This window comes from Choloepus didactylus, chromosome 3, assembly GCF_015220235.1.
Source record: "Choloepus didactylus isolate mChoDid1 chromosome 3, mChoDid1.pri, whole genome shotgun sequence".
Classification (NCBI taxonomy): Eukaryota; Metazoa; Chordata; class Mammalia; order Pilosa; family Megalonychidae; genus Choloepus; species Choloepus didactylus.
In genome coordinates, this window is record NC_051309.1 from 28,473,860 (window position 1) to 28,501,138 (window position 27,279).

Consider the following 27,279-nt stretch of genomic DNA (forward strand, 5'->3'; position numbering starts at 1 on the left):
CAATCCATAACAGTGGGGCAGTGATAGCATAGAAATTTCCCATTCCAAAAGGGAGAAAATGGGAGGAATAAAGTGGTCACTAGTCTGAAACAATTTTGAAACCAGCAAGGCAAATTCCATTACATTTCAGGTCTGAGAATAATCCTCTGTGGCTTGTTATTCTGTTAGCTCAAAGCGGTGATCTTGCCCTCTTGGTTTCCCCCCACCCCTGTGGCCGTACCCTCTCAGCTCAAGGAAGTAGCAGTGGCCCTGTCCCATCTGCCAGTTTAATGCTTGTAGAATGTTAGGATGTCCTACAGCCTTTTTAAATTTCATTCCATTTCTGTTCCCCAGTCCAAACTAGCAGTGTTTCTGCTGATAAAATGTTCTCCTAAGCCTTTTGGGTCTCCTGTGTAATTCATAAGCATCCAAACCATCATGCAAGGGAGCCCTCCACAAATATTTCCTGGATAAACTCAACTCTATTCCTGGCTTCTGCTGAAATGGCTGACTGTACCTATGAGTCATAATCCTAGACTCTTTAGCAAATAGTTACCTAGCCACACTCTTGACTTCCTCCCCAGAGCATGCTTTCTCATCTTTTGCTATCTGAATAGGTTGAGAAATTTCCAAATCATCAAGTTCCTGTTTCTTTTGGCTTATTATTTCCTTCCTTAATTTATATCCTCACATTTTACTATAAGCAGCAAGAGGGAAACAGGCTGCACTTTCTATATTTTGCTTGGAAATTTCCTCAGCAATCCTTGGCATTTCTATGTATCTTCACAAAGCTTTCTTCTAAGAGCACAAGCCATTGTACTTAAGGCAAATTCTAATCCAGTATTATGCCATTTTAATTTTATTACTTCTGAGAGGACTGTATTTCCAAATAAGTTTACATTCACAGGTACTGGGGGTGAGGACTTAAGTATATCTGTTCAGAGTTTAACCCACTACAGAAACAAAGGCAGTGGTTTTCCATGTCAAGGTGAACCAAATACTCCTGGATCTCATCTGTGACAGGCATACACACTCTCTTGTGGGTGAGTTGAGTGGGGTGGGGACAAGAAGTTGTGAGTGTGAGTAGCTGCTGGTCCTCCCAATGAGACAGAAGATGTCAAATTGCTTGTATTGTTTCCTCCTATAAAGTTAAGTCAATAAGGTGTTATATTAAAAGTTTGTTGTGTCTTATGAGTACTATTGACTGTTGAACCTGGTGGTGCTGGGGTGAGGCTTTATAATGGTTATGGGTTTGAAGATCATGGAGAGGCAGAGGGAAACATTTCATATAGGTGAAATAGTATAAAGTTTATGCTATAAAATGATGGAGGTAGAAATGCATGAGCACCCTGGGGAAATAGTTTGATTGGAGCAGAGGGTTCATGAAATTATATTGCAGCTGTCTGAATGAGAAAACGCCAGGTGGAAGAGAGGGAAGGAATGGACCAGGGATGGGACACGGAAGAAAGTATGGGAACAGGTCCCAGCCTTGGAAAGGGACAGCCATGTAAAAATGCACAGTGATTTTGAAGAATTATGTAGGAATATTGATTGGCGAGTCCATTTATTGATTATTTTTGATATCTGCATTCAGAGGCATTAAGTGAGTTTTATTTTTGGTTATCTCATATTGTGGGTAAATAAAAATGTCTTTGTTTTTCCTATGGTGTCTAAATTTCAACTTGATGAATGATCCTACAGTTTCTCAAAAGTGGATAACTGATAGGGAATTACTGAAAATTATTATCCTAATTTTTAACCCAGATATGAAGTTTTATGCAATACTATTTTTCTCTCAAAGTACCTTTCTTGCACTTGAATATCTATACTTCCTAATTTTCTCCTTTATTTCTAAAGTCTTTAAATTGGTTATAGTATTCTAATAAGATGACTGGAAAATGAGGGAAACTGGGTTATGAGTGGGACTTATCCCAATGATTAGCAACTACATGCTTTATACATCATTAGGGACTGTGGCTCTGAATTTACTTCTTTGATGGTGAATATATGTGCTATGAATTTCTCTATAGGTGCTCTAATATTTGGATGAATTCCCACAAATCTTACGGGCCAAAGAGACATGAAACAGAAGCAAGATTTCACTCCATCTTCCATAATTAATTAACTGCTTTTGGGGGAATTTCTTGTCACTCCCTGGGAATCTTGATGTTCATTTGGAAAGTGGGGATATGATAAACTCTTAAAGTGAGATAATGGATGTAAAAATCCAAATTACCTTGGCAAGTATGATACATTAGATAGATATGCTGTCTTTAGAACAATAATTGTATCACTTTCTGTCCTAAAATAAGATCAATTCTGTACTTTTAAATAGTTATGAACACACCTGCGCAGATACACAAAAATGCATTGTTTTGACTGATTCAATTTGATGCTTTCTTATAGTAGATATACTAATTAGTTGGTTTTTCTCATTTTTTTAAGGTTGTACACTTCAAAGACATCAACTTTGTTCTGCTTCCCTGAATATGAATTGGAGGCTTTTCTCTAGGGAAACTGACTAATGGCTTAGCTGTAAATATTCAAGGTAGAAATTTTTAGCTTGAGGAATGAGGTTGGTTTAGTAACCTGTATACATAATTTGGCATGGTATTTGTGATGTGTTGATGTCTTTCATTGTAGCAATCTAATAAAAAATTAACAGGGCATAATAAATGATGGTGTGACTTGTTTAGAGTTTAAGAAATCATGAAATTTATGATCAGTATGAATTTTAATTTTTATACTATCATTTAACTTTTATGCCAACATTAAAAAAATTCTATAATGTGTTCATACCCAGATTATAAGGAGGATAATGTGCTTTTTCTTAAGCAAATACTTACTTGGAATACTCCTAAAATAATACAATTGAATACCTTCCCTATCTCCAAATACATAGTATTCTAGCCTATTCTTAGTTTGAACTCAAAGAATTCTGACAGCCTGTGGGAGAGTGGGAAACTAAGAAAGGGAGTAGAAAGTCACTTGGCATAACTTTAGGTAGATCAGTTGGATACACCATTCAGTTGATTTAAAGTCAGGGCAAACTGTGTGAATTGTATCAACTTTTCTAAGAGCCAGGTTGCTAGACTGGAGTTGGTGTTTCTTTGCCTAAGACAAAGAAATTATAAGAACCAAAGGATAAAATAATCATTTTAATATTTCTTTGTACTTTTGTGGGAAGGGAGGGACAGTAGTGCTGCTTGGCTCCAAGAGAATATGCTTAATGGAAGTCTTTTTTTGATTATGAACAGGAAGTCACAAAGATTTAAATCAATTATAGATTGTCATTTTAAGTGGTTTAGATATAACCACATAGAGGTTCAGAGGATGTCTTAGTGATAAAATGGGAAAAAATAGAACCAATTTATATTTACATTTTCATTTTTTTGCTTGTGCCTAGATAGCATAACCCTGGATTTTATTTTCTTGTGTTTTGGGGAGGAGACCTGAAAGGAAAACAGATTCTTTGTTTCAATGTTCCTTGTCAGGTAATTCTGCAGGTAGTTTACCACTTTTCACTTCAAAATTTGCTCTGTTTGGGGTTAGAGGAATTAAAAATATTTCTTGTAGACATATGGACAGTAGGTGTGAAGCAGTTCTCACACTATTAACACATTTCTTGACAGAATCTCACATGGGTCAAGAAGTTGTAACAATTTTCAGGGAACTGAGAAATGTGTAACCTGGAGGTGATGCATGTTTTAGAGACAGTTCAAGAAAAGCCCAAGAGTTATACAGCATTCTCTTTAATAACTCGGATTGCTGTCAAAAGAGTATGAGCAGAATAACTGGAAGTAGAGATCTCTAACTCAGTTTATGTTCCATTTTAACAAAGTGTACCACCTCAGTGATGAGCATTTTTAGTAAAGAGAAATGCAGTGCTTTGCTCAGGAAAATAGATTGTTCTGGCCTCTGCTTCTCTTTGCATTCACTTTGTTGCACATCTGAGACTGGTTTAAAAGGGCCCAAGGCAGAAAATATAATTCTGACCCATCAGAATATTCTGCTGCTGGGTATCCCTTTTTGTAAATCTGTGCTTTGTTTCATGAACTCTTACATATTTACCCAGAGTCAAAGTATTTGGAACTAATAGAGGGTAGCTTTTGCAGATAGATAGGATATATTTTCTCATTATTAGATCCTATGAATATTTTGAAATGAAAGCTTTCTCTGAAGAGTTTTGTCGCACCTTGGGATTGGGTGGGAGGGTTCCAGTTTCAGTAAAGACAGAAGACAGCAAGGACAGCTGTGTATGGGTAAAAAGTAGAAAGTGGGAAAAGAACCATTTATCAGAGGGCTGTTTAGTTGTTTTCTCTCTTGCTACTAGGGCAGATGGATGGATATTGTCGCTGAGTGTGCATCTTGTCCCATAGGAAAAAAACACTGGACGCTCATGTACTGTACTCATCTGTGATGGCTAAGTTCATGTGTCAACTTGGCTAGGTTATGGTGTCCAGTTGCTTATTCAAGCAAATGCTAGAACTGATGGTTACTGTGAGGATATTTTGTTGATTACATCTATGACTGATTATATTTAAAATCAATTGAAGAGCTTACCTTCAACAAGAGAGAAGACTCCTCCTATCAGTTGAAGGCTTTAAATGGAAAAGTGATGATTTTACAGGTCAGAAGGGGGAATTTCCACCACTACTTTAGCCAGCTGACTTTTCCTGGGGAATTCGTCAAAAACCTTCATTGGAGCTCCCAGTGTTTGGACTGCCCTACAGAATTTGGACTTTCCCATACCCACAGTCATGTAAGTCAATTTCTATAATAATCCCTACAATATTTACATTATGTATGTATATATTATTTACATTTTATATATATATATATATAGTCAGTTCTGTTTCCCTAGAGGACCCTGACTAAAACAGATTTTGATACCAGCAGAGCGGGGGGCTGTTACTGCAAATACCAATAACGGGGAAATGGCTGTGAAATTGGGTAATGGGTAGAGGCAGGAAGAATTGTGAGGTACTTTATAGAACAAGCCTGGATTTCTTTGAAGCGACTGTTGGTAGAAATATGGATGCTAAAAGTACGTTTGATGAGGTCTTAGAAGGAAATGATGAATATGTTACTGGAAACTGGAGGAAAAGTGATCCTTGTTTTAAAGTGGCAGAGAACTTGGTGAAATTGTGTTTTGATGTCAGATGGAAGGCAGAATTTGAAAGTGATGAACTTGGATTTTAGCTGAGGAGATTTCCAAGCTAAGTGGAAAGTGCAGCCTGGATTTCCTTGCAGCTTATAGTAAAATGAAAAATGAAAGGGATAAACTGAAAACTGAACCCTCAAGCACAAAGAAACCCTAGATTTACTGTTTGGAAAATTCTGAACCTATGCAGATAGTGTGCTCTGAAACTAGGGCCAGAAGCAGCCCTATCTGGAAAGTGAGTTGCAAGAGAATAGTGCTCCATGTGAGGGTTTCATTAAACATGGAACCAGTCGGCCATTTCAGTGGAAGTCAGGATTGGAAATGCAGCTATGCAAGAAAGATCAATGAAAAATTCAATCATCTGATGCTTTGGACTCCTGTGAACTACATGAAAAGCCAGAAAGTTTTTTTTTTTTTTGCAAAATTTGTATGAGTGGAACTACTACAAGCCTGGGCTAAAAGGGACAGAGAAGGGATGAATTAATGGAAGAATGACTTCAAAGACAGAACTATAGAAGTCGAGGTCTGGATCGAAGAGATTTCCTTGGCCCAAGACAGTGGGCCCACCCATGCGTGTGTTCAGGGAGAGCATGGCTGCTGTACAAGCACTTGGAAGGGTTGGGGCTGCTCTATCAGACCTGGAGGACCAAACATGGAACCATAGGTGACTTTCAGACCTTGAAACCTATTGGAGTTTGCCCTGTTGGGGTTTGGAATTGTTTGGGACTCATGACCCCTGTTTCCTTGCAATTGCTCCCTTCTGGAATGGAAACATTTATCCTATGCCTCTCACTCCATTGCGTAGTAGAAGCAGATAAATTGTTTTCTATATTTCATAGGTCCACAGATAGAGAGAAACTGTGTCCCAGGACAGGCCATACCCTAAGAGAATTTTGATGAGATGTTTTACTTCATGTTGCTACTGAAATTTCTTAAGCTTTTGGGATGTTGTAATGGAATTAATGTATTTGCATGCAGATAGAACATGTCTTTTTGGTGTTTTGGAGCTGCGTACCCTGGAAAAACATGCTCTTAAACTTAACTCATTCTTGTGAGTGTGGATTCATTGTAAGTAGGACCATGGGAAGCAAGAAGCTGAAGGTCAATGGAACACGAAAGAGGAGAGGTCAGAAGAGACTGCCATGTGCATTGCCATGTGAAAGAGGAACACAGGACCAAGGATAACTGGCAGCCAGCCCCAGAACTCCCAACTTCCAGGAAAAAAACATTGCCTTGAAGATGCCTTGATGTTTTACTTTTTCCTAGTCTCAAAACCATCAGCCATTAAATTCTATTGTTTAACACAATCCATTTCATGGTATTTGCTTGAGCAGCCAAAAAACTAAAACATCATCTTTCCAGTGAACCAGGTTTGTAAGATTAAATCTTTTTTCCATCAATTTTTACAACCTCTTGAATTTCAAAAATAAGAAATGTTTTCTTTGTGGTGACTTTGGATTAGTGGCTTGGAACTAACTATCCCATAGAACCAATTTACTAAAAACAGGCATATAATACAGCTTGTTTTACTTATCTTTCTTGAAGAGAGAAAGAGGGTGTGACTATTATGTGAAGTGTGGGCACGTGCAGGGCACATGTACTCTACAGATTTAGAGAGGGGAATGGTTAGCAAATACATCAATATAGTGCACATAGATTGATCAAGGAGTAAAAGAAAACAGAATCTGCTTTTCCATGAACTTAATGAATTTTTGGGGAAATAGAGCAGGTTTGTCTACAAATAAAAGGAATCTCCTAAAAGTGTAACTTTGGCTGCAACTTTTACCAGGGAAAATGAAGTGATCTGCTGCATGAGATGTCATATGAGTTCAATAAACTGGGATTCACATAGGATTTTTTTTTTTAATTAATAATAAATTTTATTTTGAAATAAGTTCAATCTTATAGGAACAGTTGTAAAAACAGTACAAACCCCCTACATAGAATTCCATCATACCCTGACCCCCCTTCCCCTGATACCCTGATCCATCACCTTTAAGATCCTGTCACACCACTCTTTCTTTTCCTCCCTCTGTCCCTCCCTCCCTCCCTCCCTAACACCCATCATCTGTTGTTCTATCTTCTGAACATATGGGAGCAAGCTGCACATATCTTTGAACAGGCAATATAATTCACATATACCTTTCCCATGGACATGAACATTATTTTATGCAATCTCATTAAACGCAGCTAAGAAGTTCAAGAAATTCAACATTGATATAAAGCTTACATTCTATATTTCCTTTTTTTTTTTTTTTTTTTTTTCTTGTGTCCCAGCTGTGTCCCTTTGAGCCTCCTCTCCTCCAGCCTCAGATCCCATCCAGGATCATCCTTGACATTTAATTGTCATCTATTTAGACTGTCTTATTTTTTTTTTCAATTTTGGAAAGATATATATAGCCTAAATCTTCCTATTCCACCCCTCCCTAGCATTCCCTTAGTGGGATTAATCACATTTAGAATGTTGCAATGCTATCACCTTCCGCTAACCATTTCTAGAAGTTTCCCTTCACCCCAAACCAAAACCCCTACTCTCATTTCTTAACTCCCAATTGCCCCTTCCCCCACTTCTTGGAACCCCTACTCTACTTTTCATCTCTTTGGTCATATTCTTTGATACTTTCTTTGTGTTTACCATGGGGCTTAAATTTAACATCTTAAATCTATAACAATCTTGTTTTTCTTTGATACCAACTTAACTTCAATAGGACATGCAAACTGTGTTCCTATACTCCTCCATTCCCCCACCTTTATGTAGTTCTTGTCATGAATTACATATTTTACACTGAGTCCAAAACCACCGATTTATCATTACAGTTTATGTATTTTAGATCCTGTAGGAAGTAAATAGTGGAGTTATAAATCAACCATACGGTAAGTATTGGTCCTTATATCTACCATGTGATCTTTACTGGAAATCTTTATTTCTTCATGTGGTTTCAGTCAACTGTTTAGTGTCCCTTCCTTTCAACCTGCTTAGGACTGATCTACTGGTGATGAAGTCCCTCAGCTTTTGATTGTCCGGGAATCTTTTCATCTCCCCCTCATTTTTATCTTTCAGGTATTTGTGAATTCTCCAAGTCTCTGATGGTTATTGACTTCTATTTGTATTCCATTGTGGGCAGAGAATGTTCTTTGAACAAATTCATTTTTATATTTTTTATTTTATTGAGGCTTGTTTTTATGTCCCCGCATACAGTCCATTCTGGAGAAAGATCCGTGATCACTAGTGAGGAACATGTGTCCCAGTGACCTGGGATGTAATATTCTATATATGTCTGTTAAAAGTCTCTACATCTCTCTTTCATTTCTTTGTTTCTCTGTCTGTAGGGCTCACTTTAGTATCTGAAGTAAGGCAGGTCTTTTATTAGCAAACTCTCTCAGCATTTGTTTGTCTGTGAAAATTTTAAGCTCTCCCTCAAATTTGAAGGAGAGTTTTGCTGGATGAAGTATTCTTGGTTGGAAATTTTTCTCTCTCAGAATTTTAAATATGTCATGCCACTGCCTTCTCACCTCCATGGTGGCCACTGAGTAGTCACTACTTAGTCTTATGTTGTTTCCTTTGTATGTGGTGAATTGCTTTTCTCTTGCTGCTTTCAGAACTTGCTCCTTCTCTTCAGTATTTGACAGTCTGATCAGAATATGTCTTGGAGTGGGTTTGTTTGAATTTATTCTATTTGGAGTTCACTGGGCATTTATGCTTTGCGTATTTATATTGTGTAGAAGGTTTGGGAAGTTTTCCCCAACAATTTCTTTGAATACTCTTTCTAGACCTTTACCCTTCTCTTCCCCTTCTGGGACACCAATGAGTCTTAAATTTGGATGTTTTATTTTATCTATCATATCCCTGAGATCCATTTCGATTTTTTTCAATTTTTTCCCCATACTTTCTTTTGTTCTTTCATTTTCTGTTCTGTGCTCCTCGAGGAGGCTGAGTTGTTGTTCACCTTCCTCTAATCTCGTATTATGAGTATCCAGAGTCTTTGTAATTTGGCCTACAGTTTCTTTAATTTCCATGAGATCTTCTATTTTTTTATTTACTCTTGCAATATCTTCTTTATGCTCTTCTAGGGTCTTCTTTATGTCTTTTATATTCTGTGCCATGCTCTTCTTCAAGTCTTTCATATCCCGTGCCATGCTCTCTTTGCCTGTCTGTAGTTCTTTGATTAATTCTGCCAGGAACTGTGTGTCTTCAGATCTTTTGATTTGAGTGTTTGGGTTTGGGTTCTCCGTGTCGTCTGGTTTTATCATATGCTTTAAGATTTTCTGTTGTTTTTGGCCTCTTGGCATTTGCTTTACTTGATCTTTAATTTGTTAGAATTGCAGCTTGGTGACATACACTTTCTCTAACTAATCAGCAGACGGTGTCCATGAGTCACTTATTCCCCTCTAGTCAGTTCTCCCCAACTTTGTGTTATGTGGGGATCTGATTCTTTTGGGGTCCAATTGGTGCACTTAATTTGGGTGTGTTGTCGGTGCTGTCTGCCCTCAGTGAGGGGTGTGTGCCTGAGTGGTTAGGGAGAAAGGGCAGGTTTAACAATCAAACCTCCCAGGTGTTCCCAGATATTTAAGGCTGTTCTCTGCCACTGACACAAGAGTCCTTGGTATTGGCATAGGTTCCCTGGGATTTCCGAGTGGTTCCCTCCTCCCTGCTGTGCTTTTCCAGGACCTCTGTTGAGGGGGGGAGGGCCATGCCACATCACAAGTGAGAGCCGGCCTCCAGGGAAGCCCTGGTTCGCCAGGCTGTGTAGGGGCGTTCCCAGCCCGCTTCAAAGATAGTTGAATGGGATGTGTTAACTTCCCCCTTTTTGCACAGCTCCGCTCTCCCAGCTCCAGGACAATCAGCCATGGGTGTATTCAAGACCACTGTCCATGGCCAATATTGTGTCGTGTGAGCAATGCTGCAGGAAAGACTCCCTGTCAGGCTGGGTTTCTCAGCTGGGCTCTGTGCTGTGTGTTCAGCCAGGCAGGAGTAGCCCCGCCCGCTGGGTAGACGGCCACAAGACTGGACTTCTCAGCTCGGGTCTGTGCTGTGTGCTCGGCCCCGGGCAGGAGCAGCCCCGCCCGCTGGGGTGACGGCCGCGAGGCTGGGTTTCCCCCCTTTGTTTCCCTGGACCCGAGACAATCTGCAGTGGGTGTGGGAAGGGGTATCCTCCACCTCAGACACCGAGGCATTAGTCCAGACCGCTCCTGTCTTATCTGCAGCTGTTCCTGGGCTTCTCTCTTTTTAAAAAAAGAAAAAAAAAAGGCCAGCCCAGCATCTCCCCCCACTGCAGCATGGCCGACAGATCAGCCTACTCACTGACTCGTTTCCGAATGCAGACTCCTGGTTTCACCAAACGCATGTTCCCTGCGGCTTTAGCAGAACTTGTCCAGCTGGTGCTACTTTGGAAGTAGTGTTCTGGGTCCTTTCTGGTTTTTTATCTAGTATTTTCCATGGAGGTGTTTTTTTCTCTGTCTCACCTAGTTGCCAGGTTCCTCTTCACATAGGATTTTGATTTAGTTTTTCTTTTTTTCTTTAACCCTTGATGTTGCCATTGAATATTTAAATATTCATTTGAACTCCCTTTATATCTTTTTTAAATTAAATTCAGTTTTATTAAAATATATTCACGTACCATACAATCATCCATGGTGCACTATCAACTGTTCACAGCACCATCACATAGCTATGCATTCATCACCCCAATCCATTTCTGGACATTTTCCTCATATCAGAAAAAATCAGAATAAGAATAAAAAATAAAAGTAAAAAAGAACACCCAAATCATTCTCCCCATCCCACCCTATTTTTCACTTAATTTTTGTCCCCATTTCTCCACCCGTCCATCCATACACACTAGACAAAGGGAGTGCGATCCACAAGGTTTCCACAACCACATCGTCACCCCTTGTAAGCTACATTGTTATACAAACATCTTCAAGAGTCAAGGCTACTGGGTTGGAGTTTGATAGTTTCAGGTATTTACTTCTAGCTGTTCCAATACATTAAAACCTAAAAAGTGTTATCTATATAGTGCATAAGAATGTTCACCAGAGTGACCTCCTAGCTTCACCTGGAATCTCCCAGCCACTGAAACTCGACTTCACCTCACCTTGCATCCTGCTTTTGGTCAAAATATGCCCTCAATCGCACAATGCCGGGTCCAGATTCATCCCCGGGAGTCATATGCTGCATTGCCAGGGATGTTTACAGCTCTGGGAGTCAGGTCCCATGTAAGGGGGAGGGCAGCGAGATCAACGTGGCTTAGTTAGGGAGAGGGGGCCACATCTGAGAAACAAAGAAGTACTCAGGGGGAGACTCTTAGGCCCAGTTATAAGCAGGTTTAGCCTCTTCTTTGCAGTAACAAGCTCCATGAGGGCAAGACCCAAGATAAGAGGGCTTGGCACATCAAACTGCCAGTCCTCAATGTTTGTGAGAACATCAGCAACAGTCCAGGTGAGGAAGTCCAAAACTTCTGCACTTTCCCCCAGCTCCTCAGGGGGGCCCTGCATATATATTTTTATTCTCTGTCCAAATTACCCTGGGATGTGTCACTATTTCACTCTAACCTATACAATTTACCACATCGCACTACCTATTCAAATTCTATGCAATTGTGGTGCTTAAACAAACTGACTGTAGAAGTTATACTGTTTAGAAAATATAGATCCTGCACCAAATAAATATCTCTTCCCTTGGTCTCACATGGAAGTTGAAGTTTTAACACACAGTCAGTTTCAACCTTCACCCTTTGGCCTGATTTGCCCTAGTCTTAGCCAGATCTGCTTCATTCATATCTCTAATTGAAGTCTGGGCTCTTTATCAGCTTTTTTTTTTTTTTTTTTAATAGTTGCTGTATGCGTTAATACTGACATTCATTCGTATCTGCTGAACTCTAGCTCTGAGTTTCAGGTATAACACAGATACCCAATGTTCCAGAGACCAATCAGGTTATATACCAAGGGATCAGCATCTCAGAGTTTGGAAATAGCCATTACAATTCAGGAATAAATTTGACTGCTATAAGAGCTTACAATCTAGGGACCATTACAATAATTGTTTCCTTGTTAGCCTGTGTTCTAAGATTTAATTCTGAGTTTACACCGTACTGGTGAGGCATCAGAGTGTTTGCCCTTGTTTCTGATGTACTTCAGTCAAAATGCTGTCTACAGGATCCATTCACCTCTGTTGCATGTCTCACAGCTTCACTCCTCCTCATAGTTGCTCAGTATTCCATTGTATGCATACATCGCAGTTCACCATTCTGTTCCTCATTCAATGTACCCTTAGGCCACCTCCACCCATTGCAAATCATGAATACTGCCTCCGCAAACACCAGTTGCAAATGTCCATTCATGTCTCCACTTTCAGATCTTCCAATTACATACCCCATAATGAGGCTGCAGACCTTATGGCCCTCACATACTTAGCTTTTTTGTGGAACCACCACACTGACCTCCGGAAAGGCTACACCATTCTGCCTCCTCATCAACAGTAGATAGGTACATCCCTCACTCTATGTTTTCTCCAGCACTTTTACACTTATTTATATTTTTTCCTACAATTTTACAGAGATATATTTACATACCATGCATTTATCCACAGTGTACAGTCAGTTCACAGTATCATCATAAAGTTGTACATTTATCACCACAATCAGCACTTGAACATATTAATCACTACAAAAAAAAGTTGTTTATTTTTTAGTGAATAATAAAAAAGATAATAAAAAGAAAAATAAAATGCTATACAATATGATATAATAGTAAGGACAGAAAACAACACCATATCAAGAATCCCATATCCCTCCCCCATATCCCCTCTCATACACATCTAACTTTGGCACATTGCCCCGTCACACCCAATGGAAGCATATTACAATGTCACTCCTGACCATAGACTCCAGTTTGCTTTATGTTTTTTTTTTTCCCAAATACCATCCCCTTTTCAACACTTTGCATGGTTGATATTCATTTGTTCTCCCATATGTAAAAACATTTTTATATTTGTACACTTAGTAACAGTCATTGGTCACTCCAGTTTTTGCCAAGTTATACAGTCCCAGTTTTCATCATCCATCTTTACCTCTGGTGTCATAACTCCCTTTATATTTTAATTATTGGTGCTAAATGTGTTTGGACTGTTAACCTGTTCCATAATGATGGCTCTAGGGTGGAAGAGAGAGATAAAAATGAAGAAGGGAAGGGCTATTGATCTGAAAATAACTTCCTTTTTGATTCTTGGTTTCTTCCTTTATCCTTGATAGGCTCTTAAGTAATGTCCTACTTGCTCACTGGTAGATTAATCATAACAGCTGTATAGCTTATAATGAATATTGTCTTATTCTGGTATTCAAATCCCAATCCTTTATTTTGATTGAGTATCTAATTGACACTATTTATTTTTTAGTAAATTTAAATTTAATAAAAATTCTGGTGATTCATGGATGTACAAAAAAGAAAGTAAAGATCATTCAATAATTTGCTTTCCACAAATAAACTTCATTTACATTAAGGCTAACAACTTTTTCCTAGGTCTTAATTTAGACAAATTTTTTCAAGGTGCAACTTCCAACCTATTAAATATGATAACAAATCAACTTGGTGGGCCACCAACATTAAAAAAAATTGAAATAGAACAGAATAGAAAATATCAAAGTGCATTGTATGTAATATGGGTAAGGGTGATATTGAAACCATTCAGATTGTTTGCTTGTGTGTGTGTGTACTAAACTTGATGTAAATTGTATTGCTTCCTGTAGTATGTAGTCAAGTAAGTTTGAAAATCAGTGATTTAGACAATTGCCTCAATGGGTGAAAGACGGACCTAATCTTCAAGACCAGGACTAGAGACTATTGCTATGTATAATTATAGTTGAAAATGAAACAAATCAGTGGTCAGAAAGGAAAGAGAAAGTAATGGTGAGATTGTGAATGGGAAGAAAAAGGAGGAAGGATTAGAGGTGATGGAATAGCTCTGCTTAACAGCTACTGTTGAAGATACTCTTTTTGCCTTCGACTCATTTCATATCCTAGATAGCCTCTGCAGCTGAGCATTTGGGATATGAGATGACAGTGAAAATGGGGAATTTTGCGAGAGTAGGGGCAGTCAATAACATAGGTGAAATGGGTGATGGTCTGAGGTAAAGGATTCTAGCATCTCCTTCCCACTGCCCACAATCTGCTACAGAATAAAACTTACTCTAAGCTTCTTTCCCTTTTAAAATCTTGGATACCTCATAAAATGCACATATTTCCAGATCAGTTCATAATTGAAATTCGTATCAGTCATCTATCTCCTTGCTTGAGCCATTTAACCTGTGTGTGATTAGGATTTTCCATTATGAAACTAAGGTGCTGTATGAGATGGTCTCAAAATTCACTTCTTTTTCTGATATTCTGTGGTTTATATGTGAGATGACTGAGGGGAAAAAATTTTTTTTTTTTCTTTTTTAATAGGAATGAGGGGAAAAAGGATTTTTTTTTTTAATAGGAATGATGAGGTAGCAAGTGGAGGTGGAAACATGTGTAAGTAGAAAAATAATCGAACTCACAGTTCAAAATAGGCTTTGTAAAATTTGCCAAGGATTAACTAAAGATATGAATACACCCTACTAGCTCCACTTACTGGTCATTTGCTCTGAGCCAGGTGCTATGTTTTGCTCTTTCCAACATTTCCTCATTCTTTCCCCACCACAACTTCTACATTGTGAGTACTATAAGCCTTTTAGAAATGTCAAGGGTACGAGGCAACTCAGCAATCAATCGCCAGAGCCAGAATCCAAATCCAACTTTGTCTAATTTCAAATTACTTTGCATTTTACTACTATTCCCTGCCAAGTCACTATTTTAAAACCTAACGAGTATTAGATTTCATATCATTAAGAATTTGTATTGATTGCCTCTATATTAAATTTTTTAAAGCATGCATCTTATTATAGAAATATTTCTTGACTGCCTTATTATAAGCATAGAGGGTAGAGGCAGAAGACATGGATGTCAGGTGAGCTGCATTACTACCAGGGAGCACTTTGGTGAGTTGCTTACATCCCCTGAGTTACAGATTCTTTATCTTTAAAAGATATGTAAATTTTAAAAAATCTACATGCCACACAGGATTGTAAATGGAATAAAACAAATTCATCTATTTGAAAGCATTGTGTAAAGTATAAAGCAGTGAATAAATAACATTAATTCATTATTGGATTTGCCCATTGTCTGCAACAGGAGAGTGACTTGAAACAATGGTGAAATACAAATGATTATGCTAATTTTATTATAAATTTTATATCCATATAAAGAAATAATGGAAATAATGTTAATTATTAAAACTAATAAATAGCTGCATTAAAAATATCCAGAGAAACACATGGTTGCATGAGAAAGATTGCCTGACCAGATGTACTCTGAGATTAAAAGTACAGACACAATCAGAAACAGTACAATTTGAAATGGAAAAATTGAGATCAGATGATTTGGAAGGCTGATGGCAGAGGCAGTTTGATAAAAGGCAAACAAGATAAAAGACCAGAAAATCAAAGAAGGAACTGTTTATTCTCAAAGATGAGGTGCAATGGCATTTTGACCACGAAAGATGTGGTTGTTATTATAGGGAAAAAAACCATAAAGGCCTTTAAGCTTACCGTGTTGTTGTAGGACAAGAGAGAAACAAGTTAGTGAATTTTATTGTAAGAGGTTTGGAAAAGAAAATCAATGTTTTTCTTTATCAAGTGCTGGCTCTCCCTCCCTTTGAATTCTGTGTGAAGTATTGGTCATATTTATAAATTGTACCCAGGGTTATAAGAGAGAGAACAGAGTTCAAGTACCTGTGCTGGTGAAGAGACAGGCAGGTTTCAGCTGTTTTCTCAATAAAAGTCAACTCTGCCTGGACTCCAGTGAATTTTGAAAATCGAGTAACCAGACTTGAATTAGACCACATTCTCTAACTTTAAAAATAAGATTCAAAATGCAGAAAAACAAGAAGAGGTTAAGAAGTTTTGATGTAAAATACTTCAGAGATTAAAAAACTGGGGCTTGTAAACCAATACAAAGATGATTTTATTTATATTTTAATGGTTAAGAAAAGAGAAAATCAAGTAAAACTGGATAATGACATTGCCAATAACTCAGCTAGGGGCTTATTGAAATGACACAGCCACATTATAACACACACAGATTTGGATAAGAGAAAAGGGTTCAAAAGAGCATCATTTTGAATAATAATTTTAGTAACAGCCATATTCTCTTTGCCACTAAAAATATAAATAATGGTAACAAATATTAATAGTAATAAATATTACCATTAGTATAAATAATAGTAATAGATAAACATTAGTAATAGCTCATTTATTGACTATCTTCTGTGTATTAAATTTTGCAAAATACTTTGTGTATACCTATTCATCAAAACAACCCTGAGAAGTTTATATTACAATTGTTTTAAAAATGAGGGACCTGAATCTTAATCAGGGAGTGTTATGGTTTGCCCAGTCTCACAGCTGGATTCTGTAAATGTTCAAGCTAGGAGTTAAACTTTGTCTGTTTATGTCCAGACTGTATTTTATTCTCCTCTCTGATGCACTTCAGAAGGCAGGAATCCACGTATTCCTAAAGAAAGGAGAGATCAGGAGGTCTGTGGAAAAAGTCCCAGGGTTGAGAGACAGGTGGCCTGAATGTTAGCCTTGCCTCTTTCCTTTAGCTAGAGTTTAACTTGGGCACATTATGTGTAATTTCTCTGCAAAAATGGTAATTAAATATGCCCCTGAGCAGAGCAAGTGCATAGTTCTGGGGAAAGACTATTTGAATCACCACACAAATAAAATTATATTTCTGAAACAGGCCTTGGTAATATGAAAAATGGTCCTGGTTTCCAGCCCTTATAGTAATGAGGGTGCAGAACTTCTGATTCCAGGTTCATAACAGATTATAAAAACTGACAACCCTCCAGAATTAAACCCTCCAGCATTTAGAAATGATGCATAAAATGTAACAAAAAGAATGCTGAGAGAGAGAGAGAGAGAGAGAGAGAGAGAGAGAGAGAGAGAGAGAGAGAGAGAGAGAGAGAAGGGAGGGAAACAGGAAGGGACTGAGGGAAGAAGGGATGGAAGGACTATATTATTAAGTGCCAAATTCCAAGAGAGAAATGAAAACCAGGACAACTAGGACTTGAGCTCAAGCCACAGAAGAGACTGGGGTAGGGATGGGGAGATGGGACCTGGTTACTTATAGCCTTCACCATAATATTGTATTTTAACACACATTTGGGGGACAGGAATCTAAGCCATAGGCTTGTACCAGGCACGTGAATAAAACCCAAATCCCTGCATAAACCAAAATCCTTAAATATCTGTGCTATTAATAAAAAATAGAGTGAACTGCATCAGGAGGCAGTAGAAAGACTGGGCTATTTTTGAGATCCTATTCTCTATATTGTTTCCAGTAACCAGGTCTCTACTTTAAGAACTTGTCTGTAACTCCAGCCCTTCCAATGCATCTCACAGCTTTTTTGGACAAAAAGTCTGCTGTAGAGAGTTTCCAGGTAAGATGACATTGTAAGGAGGTTCAAGACTCTGTCCCCCAGAGCACCTAGTAAACATCCAGGATCTGTCTGAAACAACTCTTCAGAGGCTCCAAAGACCAGAAGAACACTGTATATCATCCAGGGAAGAGCAGAGGAAGATACTGAAAACCTGCAGTGAAGAACTGTGAGCAAAACTTTCCACAGTTCAAAGGCAGGTGCCCATCCCTCACTCGCATGGTGGTCTGCCTGGAGATCTAGTCCCTGATGGAAATAAAAGTCTTCTTCTCCAAGAATGGGGTATGGCATGGCTGAGCACTGATAGAGGCTTTTGATTAATGAATTCAGAATGCTGGGCCCCATCTAAGAGAGCAGTTACAGTTTCACCAAGCCCAGACAAAAAGCAGCCAGTAGCCTCTTTCAACCCAGCCCTATGGGTGGAAGTGGAGGCAATTTAGTGACACAGTGCCTTCTTGGGGCTGCAGGGAACAGTTTGCTGAAGGGTGGCTCTTCTCTTAGAACAGGAAGGAAGTGGCCTAGAACCATTGTGGCTTTTGATTAGCAAATATGGAATGCTTGGTCCCAGCTCTGAGGGCAACTACATTTCCAACCCACCCAGGACAAACAGAAAACCCCTAGAAACAACTGGAAGCCTCTGTTTCAAACTTGCCCCTGATAGGGTGAAGTCAATTGAGTAACACCTTAGAACTGTGGGGAACAGTTGGCTAAAGACTTCCATCTCCTAGGCAGTCCAAGAAAGTACAGATCTGGGGAGCTATCAGAGAGAAGTTTGACATTCTTCTGGTCCTCCTCCCCAGGACCCTTTAGAAATAATCTATACCCCTTTTGTGGGACCCTGGTCCTAATTTGACTGGGAAGTACTGACTTAGAAAGTCCTCTCCAGGGTGACCCTTCCCCAGAATTTGCCCTCCAGGCAACAGCAGCCAGAGACAATGAAAGGAGTGTTTAAAAACAAACAAACAAACAAAAAAAACAACTATGAGGTAAATAAAAAACAAATAGAACAGATCAACATTCCTGGAGAAGGAAGAGGGGAAAGGAATTTTTTACCTGGTTGTGAAACAATTGTGGAAATAGTGAAATCTCAATAATTGCACTGTACATCCAGGGAAAGAATCAGATTAATAAGAGCTGGAAAAATCTGATCAAACATAAGCTATTTTAAAGGTCTACAATGAGTTGAACTAAGTGTCAAAGAAGTAACTTAGCACAAAGCAAATCAACAAGAAAATCCTAAGAAAGAGAAACTGACTTCTAGGGTAAACTCATCAAGATAATTAGATGCCTAGACACCAGCAAAAAATTACAAGCCACACTAAGAAACAAGAAGATATGGCCCAAAGGAAGAAATAAAAACTTCAGAGGAGAGAAAGAATTTGGAATTAATAAAAGATGTTCAAACAAATTTCCTAAACCAATTCAAGGAGATAAAGGAAAATATGACTAAAGAGATAAGTGAGATTAAGAAGGCACTATGTGAACACAAAGAAGAATTTGAAAAAAATAAAAAGAAATATAACAGAAATGAGGAGAATGAAAGATATGATAGGAGAGATTAGAAATACACTAGAGGCATACAACAGCAAATTTGAATAGGCAGAAGAAAGACTCAGCCAGCTAGAATAAAGAACAGTTGAAATCTTAAAGAAGAATAAATAGAGAAAAGACTGGGAAAAATTGAGCAGGGTCTCAGGGACTTGAATGACAGCCTAAAGTGCACAAACATATGCATCATCAGTGTACCTGAAGGAGAAGAGAAAAGAAAACCAAAAATTTTTGAAGAAATAATGACTGAAAAATTCCCAACTGTTATGAAGGACATAAATAAACATGTTTAAGAAGCTCATTGTACTCCAAACAGAATAAATCCTAGTAGACCTACACTGAGACACATACTAGTCAGAATGTTAAATGGCAAAGATAAACAAAGAATCTTGAAATCAGCAAGAGAAAAATGATTCATCACATACAAGGAAAACACAAAAATGCTAAGTACAAATTTCTCTTCAGAAACCATGGGGGCATTTGCACACTGGTGTTTATGGTGGCAGTACTCATGATTTGCAATGGATGGAGGTGACTTAAGAGTACATCGACTGATGAACAGAATGGTGCGCTGTGGTATATGCATAGAATAGAATACTGAGTAGCTACAAGAAGGAATGAAGCTGCGAGACATGCAACTAGGTGAATGGATCTTGAGTACAGCATTTTGAGTGAAGTACACCAGAAATGAAAGGACATACATTATAATGCCTCATTAATATGAACTAACTACAATGTGTAAACTCTGAGAATTGAATCTTAGAGCACAGCTTACTGGGGAATGCTTATTGTAATGATCCCTAGATGGTAAACTCTTACAGCAGTCACATCTATTCCTGAGTTATAATGGTTATCTCTAAACTCTGAGATGCTGAGTTCTTTGTGTATAACTGACCAGTCTCTGGAACTTTGGGTACCTGTGTGACACCTGAAACTCAAAGACAGAGCTCAGCAGCAATGAATGTATTACCTCACAGCAACTGTTAATAAAGCTGAAAAAGAGTTCAGACCTCAGTTAGAGTTACGGATACAGTGGAACTGGTTAGGACTAAGGCAAATCAGGCCAAAGGGTAAAGGATGATATTGACTGTGTTTTCAAACTTCAACTTCTGTGTGAGACCAAGGGAAGAGATGTTTATCTGGTGCAGGATATATATCTTCTGCAGGACACTAAATAATGTATCTTGTATGGTCAGTTTAGTCAAACACCATAATTACACAGAACTTTGAATGGGAAGTGAAACCTGGTAGGTTTGTACAGGTTAGTGTGAAATTCCAATACAAACTAAAGTAATTTCAGAAGAGAATGAGGATATATTTGCAGGGATCCCTGGGGAACTGGGGAAGAATGTGGAAATGTTGGACTTCCCCACCTAGGTTGTTACTGGTATTCTCACAAACATTGAGGACTGACAGTTTGTTAGGATAAGCCTTGACCTTGGGGTGTGCCCTTGTGAAGGTTATTGTTGCAAAGAGGAGGCTGAGCCTACTTTATAATTGTGCCTAAGAGTCTCCCCCAGAGACTCTCTTTGTTGCTCAGATGTGGCCTCTCTGTCTGTAAGCCCACACAGCAGGTGAAATCACTGCCCTTCCCCCTACATGGACTTGACTCCCAGGGGTATAAATCTTGGCAACATGGGACATGACTCCTGGGGATGGGCCTGGACGTGGCATTGTGGGATTGAGAAAATCTTCTTGACTAAAGGTGGAAGAGAAATTAAACAAAATACAGTTTCAGTGGCTGAAAGACCTTAAATGGAGTTGAGAGTTCACTCTGGAGGCACTCTTATGCACTATATATATATATATATATATAGATAGATAGATAGATAGATAGATAGATAGATATCTTTTTAGGTTTTAATGTATTCGAATAGCTAGAAGGAAACACCTAAAACTGTTGAACTGTAACCCAGTAGCCTTGATTCTTGAAGAAATTGTGTAACTCTGTATCTTACAGGGTGTTACTGTGTGCTTACGAAAACCTTATGGCTCATGCTTTCTTTGTCCAATGTATGGACAGCTGAGTAGAAAACTGGGGACAAAAACTAAATGAAAAATATGGTAGTATGGGGTGGATGGAATGTTTTGGGTGTTCATTTTCACTTTTATTTTATTTTTATTTTTATTTTATTTATTTATTTTTGGAGTAAGAAAAATGTCCAAAAGTTCATTCTGGTGATGAATGCATAACTATATGATGGTACTGTGAGTAGTTGTACACTGTGGATGATTGTAAGGTATATGAATATATCTCAATAAAACTGTATTTAAAAAAAAGAATCCATGGAGGCAAAAAGGCAGTGATATGATACTTATAAGGTACTGAAAGAGAAAAACTCTCAGCCAAGAATTCTTTATCTGGCAAAACTGTCCTTCAAAAGTGAGGGAGAGTTTAAAATATTCACAGATAAACAGAAACTGAGAGAGTTTATCAACAAGAGACATGACCTACAAGAAATGCTAAAGGTAGTAGGGCAGATTGAAAGGAAAAGAAAGAAGAGAAAAAGTTTGAAAGAGAGTGTAGAAGTGAAGATTATCAATAAGGGTAACTAAAATTGTATAAAGAGAGACAAAAATAAGATACAGTGTTCAAAAACCAAAGGATAAAATGGTTGAAGTAAGTACTGCCTATATAGTAATATTGAATGTTAATGGATTAAGCTCTCCAATCAAAAGGTGCAGATTGGAGGAATAGATTAAAAAAATGATCCATCTATATATTGATCCATCGCTGAGACTCATTTTAGACCTAAGAACACAACTAGATTGAACGTGAAAGCCTGGAAAAAGATATTCCACACAAACAGGAACCAAAACAGAGCTGGGGTAGTTATGCTAACAAATAAGGACACAATATTAATAAAAGTGGAAATCTACCAAGAAGAAATAATAATTATAAGTATTTATGCAGCAAACAAGGGTGCCCCAAAATACATAAGGTGAACACTGGCAAAACTGAAGGAGAAATAGACACCTCTCCAGTAACATCTGGAGATGTCAATGTACCACTCTCATCAATAGCTAGGACATCTAGACAGAAGATCAATAAGGAAACAGAGAACTTGCATAATATGATAAATGAACCAGAGCTAACAGACATATACAGAATATTGCATTCCCAAACAGCAAGATATACATCTTTTCAAGGGCTCATGGATCACACTCCAGACTAGAACCCAACTTGGGTCATAAAACAAGACTCAATAGGTTTAAAAAGATTGGAATTATATAAAGCATCTTCTCTGACCATAATGGAAGGAAGATAGAAATCAACAACAGGCATAGATCTGGGAAATTCACAAACACATGGAAGCTAAACAACACACTCTTAATCATTGGGACTAAGAAGAAATTGCAAGAGAAATCAGAAAATATCTGGAGATGAATGAAAATGACAACACAACATATCAAAACTTATGGGATGCAATGAAGGTATTACTGAGGGGGAAATTTAAAGCCCTAATGCTTACATTAAAAAATAAGAAAAAGAAGAAAGAGCTAAATCAAAGACCTAACTGCACACTTGGAGGAATTAGGAAAAGAGCAGCAAACTAATCCCAAAGGGAACAAAAGGAAAGAAATACTAAAGACTAAGGCAGAAACAAAGAAAATTGAAATAAAAAATAGAATAAACAAAACCAAAAGTTGGTTGTTTGAGAAGACCAATAAAATTGACAAACCCTTGGCTGTACTGACAAAGAGAAAAAGAAGGCAATGTGAATAAATATAATCAGAAATGAGAGGGAGGACTTTACTATTGACTCCACAGAAATAAAAAGGATCATAAGAGGATAATATGAGCAACTGTAGCCAACATGTTAGACAACCTAGATGAAATGGACAAATTCCTAGAAACGCAAATAAACTACACTGACTCTAGACAAAATAGAAACCTCACCAGACCAATTACAAGTAGAGATTGGGTCTGTCATCAAAATCTCCCAACAAAGAAAGCCCTGGACCAAATGGTTTCACAGGTGGATTGTACTGATCATTATATGAAGAATTAATACCAATCCTTCTCAAACTCTTCCAAAAAATTGAAGAGGAGGGACTACTACCTAACTCATTCTCTGAAGCCAACATTACCCTAATACCAAAGTCAGATAAAGATACTACAAGAAAAGAAAACCACAGACCAATTTCTGTTATGAATATACATGCAAAAATCCTCAACAAATTACTTTCACATCAAATCCAACAGCACATTAAAAAATTATATACAATGATCAAGTGGGTTTTTTTGCCCAGTATGTAAGGGAGGTTCAACATAAGAAAATCAATTTATGTAATACACCACATTAACAAAATGCAGAGAAGAAAACCACGATCATCTCAATTAATGCAGAAAAGGCATTTGATAAAATCCAGTATCCTTTCTTGATAAAAATTTCAAAAGATAAGAATATAAGGAAGCTTCCTCAACATAATTAAGGGCATATATGAAAACCCCACAACTAACTTTGGACTCAGTGGTGTTACACTGAAAACTTTCCCTCTGAGATCTGGAACACGGCAAGGATGCTCACGGTCACCACTGCTATTTAGCATTGTGTTAGAAGTTCATTAAGCAAGAAAAATAAATAAAATGTATACAAATTGGAAAGGAAGAAGTAAAACTTTCCTTATTTGCAGATGATATGATCCTATATGCAAAAAGTTCTGAAAAATCTACAACTAAGCTACTAGAGCTAATGCATGAGTTCAGAAAAGTGGCAGAATACAAGGTCAACATGCAAAAATTAGTAGGGTTTCTATACACTTGTAATGAGCACCTGAGAAAGAAATAAAAAATCCATTTGTAAAAGAATCAGGTATCTAGAAAAAAGATTAAACAAGGGTATAAAGGATCTGTACCTAGAAAACTACAAAACTTTGCCAAAAGAAGACCTAAATAAATGAATTCCATGTTCATGAATTGGATGATTAATACTGTTAGGATGTGAATTCTACCCAAATTGATTTACAGATTCAACTCAATCCCTATCAAAATTCCAACAGTTTTCTTTGCATAATGGAAAGGTCAGCTATTAAATTTATGTGGAACAATAAGGGACCTCAAATAGCCAAAAACATCTTGAAAAAGAAGGAAGAAGTCGGAGGGCTCACAATTCCTGACTTTAAAGTATATTACAAAGCTACAGTGGTCAAAACAGCAAAGTACTGGCACAAAAATAGATATACTGAACAATGGAATTGAATGGAGAGTTCAAAAGTAGACCCTCACATCAATGATCAATTGATTTTTGACAAGGCTGACAAGTCCACTCAACAAATTTTTTCAACAAATGCTGCTGGTAGAACTGGATATCCATATCAACAAAAATGATAAAAGACCCCATCTTACACCTTACACAAAAATTAAGGCAAAGTGGATCAAAGAGCTAAATATAACAGCCAGGACCATAAAACTCCTAGAAGAAAACATAGGGAAGCATCTTCAAGATCTTGCAGCAGACAATGGTTTCATAGACTTTATACCCAAGGCACAAGCAACAAAATAAAAAATAGATTAATGGTGCCTCCTCAAAACTGAAAATGTTTGTGCTCCAAAGGACTTTGTCAAGAAAGTGAAAAAGCAGCCTATTCAATGGGAGAAAATATTTGGAAACTACATATCCAATAAGAGTTTAATATCCAGAATATATAAAGAAACACTTCAACTCAAAAATAAAGACAAACAACCCAATTCAAAAAAAAAAAAAAAAAAAAAAAAAAAGCCAAAGACTTGAATAGGTATTTTTCCAAAGAGGAAACACAAATGACTAAAAAGTGAATGAAAAGATGCTCAACATCACTAGCTTTAGGGAAATGCAAATCAAAACCACAATGAGATATCATTGCACATCTTTTAGAATGGCCACTATTAAAAAAAAAAAAAACAGAAAACCACAGGTCTTGGAGAGGATGTGGAGAAATAGGAACAGTCATTCACTGCTGGTGGGAATGTAAAATGGTGCAGCTGCTGTGGAAGAGAGTTTGGTTCTTTCTCAGGAAACTAAGTATAGAATTGATATATGATTGGGCAGTCACACTACTAAGTATATACCCAGAAGAACTGAAAGCAGAGACACAAACAGACATTTGCACGTAAGTATTCATAATGGCATTATTCACAATTGCTAAAGATGGAAGCAACCCAAGTGTCCATCAACTGGTGAATAAACAAAATGGTACTAATACACACTGGAGTGTTACTCAGTTGTAAGAAATAATGAAGTCTTGATGCATGTGACAACATGGGTGAACTTTGAGGACGTTATGTTAAGTGAAGTAAGACAGGTATAAAAATTCAAATATTGTATTATCTCACTAAAATTATATAATTATAATTAGCAAACACATAGAGTTAAAATCTGAATTTAGGTTACTAGGAGATAGAATGAGGGTAGAGAATGGGCAGCTGATGCTTACTTTTTGCAGAATTTTCAATTAGGTTGATTGTACATGTTTGGAGTTGGATAGAGGTAATGGTAGCAAATTATTGTGAGTGTAGTTAACAGAACTGAAGTATGTGTGTGAATATGGCTGAAAGGGAAACTTTAGGGCCGTGTATATCACTAGGAGGAAAGCAAGAGTAAAAAAATCATGGGACCGTATAACATATCATTGTGGATGATACTGTGGTTAATAATACAAATATAAGAATATTCTTTCATGAACTAGAACAAATATGAATCACTATTACAAGGTGCTAACAATAGGGTGGGTTATTGGAAAAATACACCTAATGCAAACTATGGACTACAATTAACAATAATCTTTTAATACGGTTTCATCAGTTGTGACAAAGGCTCCATACCAATGCTGTTTCAATAATAAGAGGTTATAAGGAGAATGGTATTTTTCTTTTTGGAGTAAAGTGAATGTTCTAAAATTGATTGTGGTTATGAATACACAACTCTGTGAATATACATGGGTTGTACACTTTGGATGGATTGTATGGGTGTGTGAATATATCTCAATAAAAGTGCTTAACAAATAGACTAAACGGAGGGTATATGTTTGGTGGCTGTGGAGTATTTGCAAATAAAATTAAAGTAAAGATAGTCTAAAAATCTGTCCTCCAGCTCAGGGAGTAGATTATAAACAACAAAAAACAAAAAACAACTGCAATCAAGAGAAAAAAGGAAAACCTCTATGTCGATCTGCTTTGTCATTTGGTCAAATAAAAAGAAATCTAACTTGAGAACTAGAAAGTCACAGTATGTATCACATCAAATTTGGATTTGTGATTTGATTTTACACTACCTGTATGCTTTTACAGCTCTCAAACAAGAAAATAGACAGAGGAAGAAAGAGTTCTCTCAAGCAGGTGAAATTTATGGGAAGCTAGCAGAAGTAAATGAATGTAAAATTTCTCTTACCAGGTATTCCCACAATCCAGCAATAAGGGATTCTCAGCCTCAAGAGCCTAAGATAATAGAAATATCTTCAGGAAGAGAATATACTGTAAGCATGATTGCAATTACAAAAGAAGGAATTGAACCTTCAAGAAAGTGATGATGTAATGAATAAAAAACATGCAGATTTGGAAAATACTGTGATTTTGAGTCACAACACAGACCCTTAGGATTTTGGAGTAAAGTCTTACTATCCTCTGCAGATAAATACTCTCCTTTTGAGAAACTGCTTTTGGCCTGCTATTGGGCCTCAGCAGAGGCAGAATGCTTAACCATGGGCCACCAGGTTACCATGAGACCTGAGATGCCTAGCATGAGCTGGATATTTTCTGACCTGCCAAGCCATAAGGTTGGGCATACACAGCAGCACCCATCATAAAATGGAAATGGTATATATGAGATAGGGCTTGAGCAGATCTTGAAGGCACAAATAAGTTGCATGAGAAAGTGGCCCAAATGCCCATGGCCCCCATTCCTGTCACAATACCTTCTCTTTCCCAGCCCAGAAGTATGGCCTCTTGGGGAGTTCCTTAAAATCAGTTAATTGAGGAAGAGAAAACTCAGGTCTGGTTTACAAATGGTGCTGCACAATACCTGCACAAAAGTGGACAGCTACAGCACTGCAGCCCCTTTCTGAGATGTCCCTGAAGGACATCCTCCCAGTG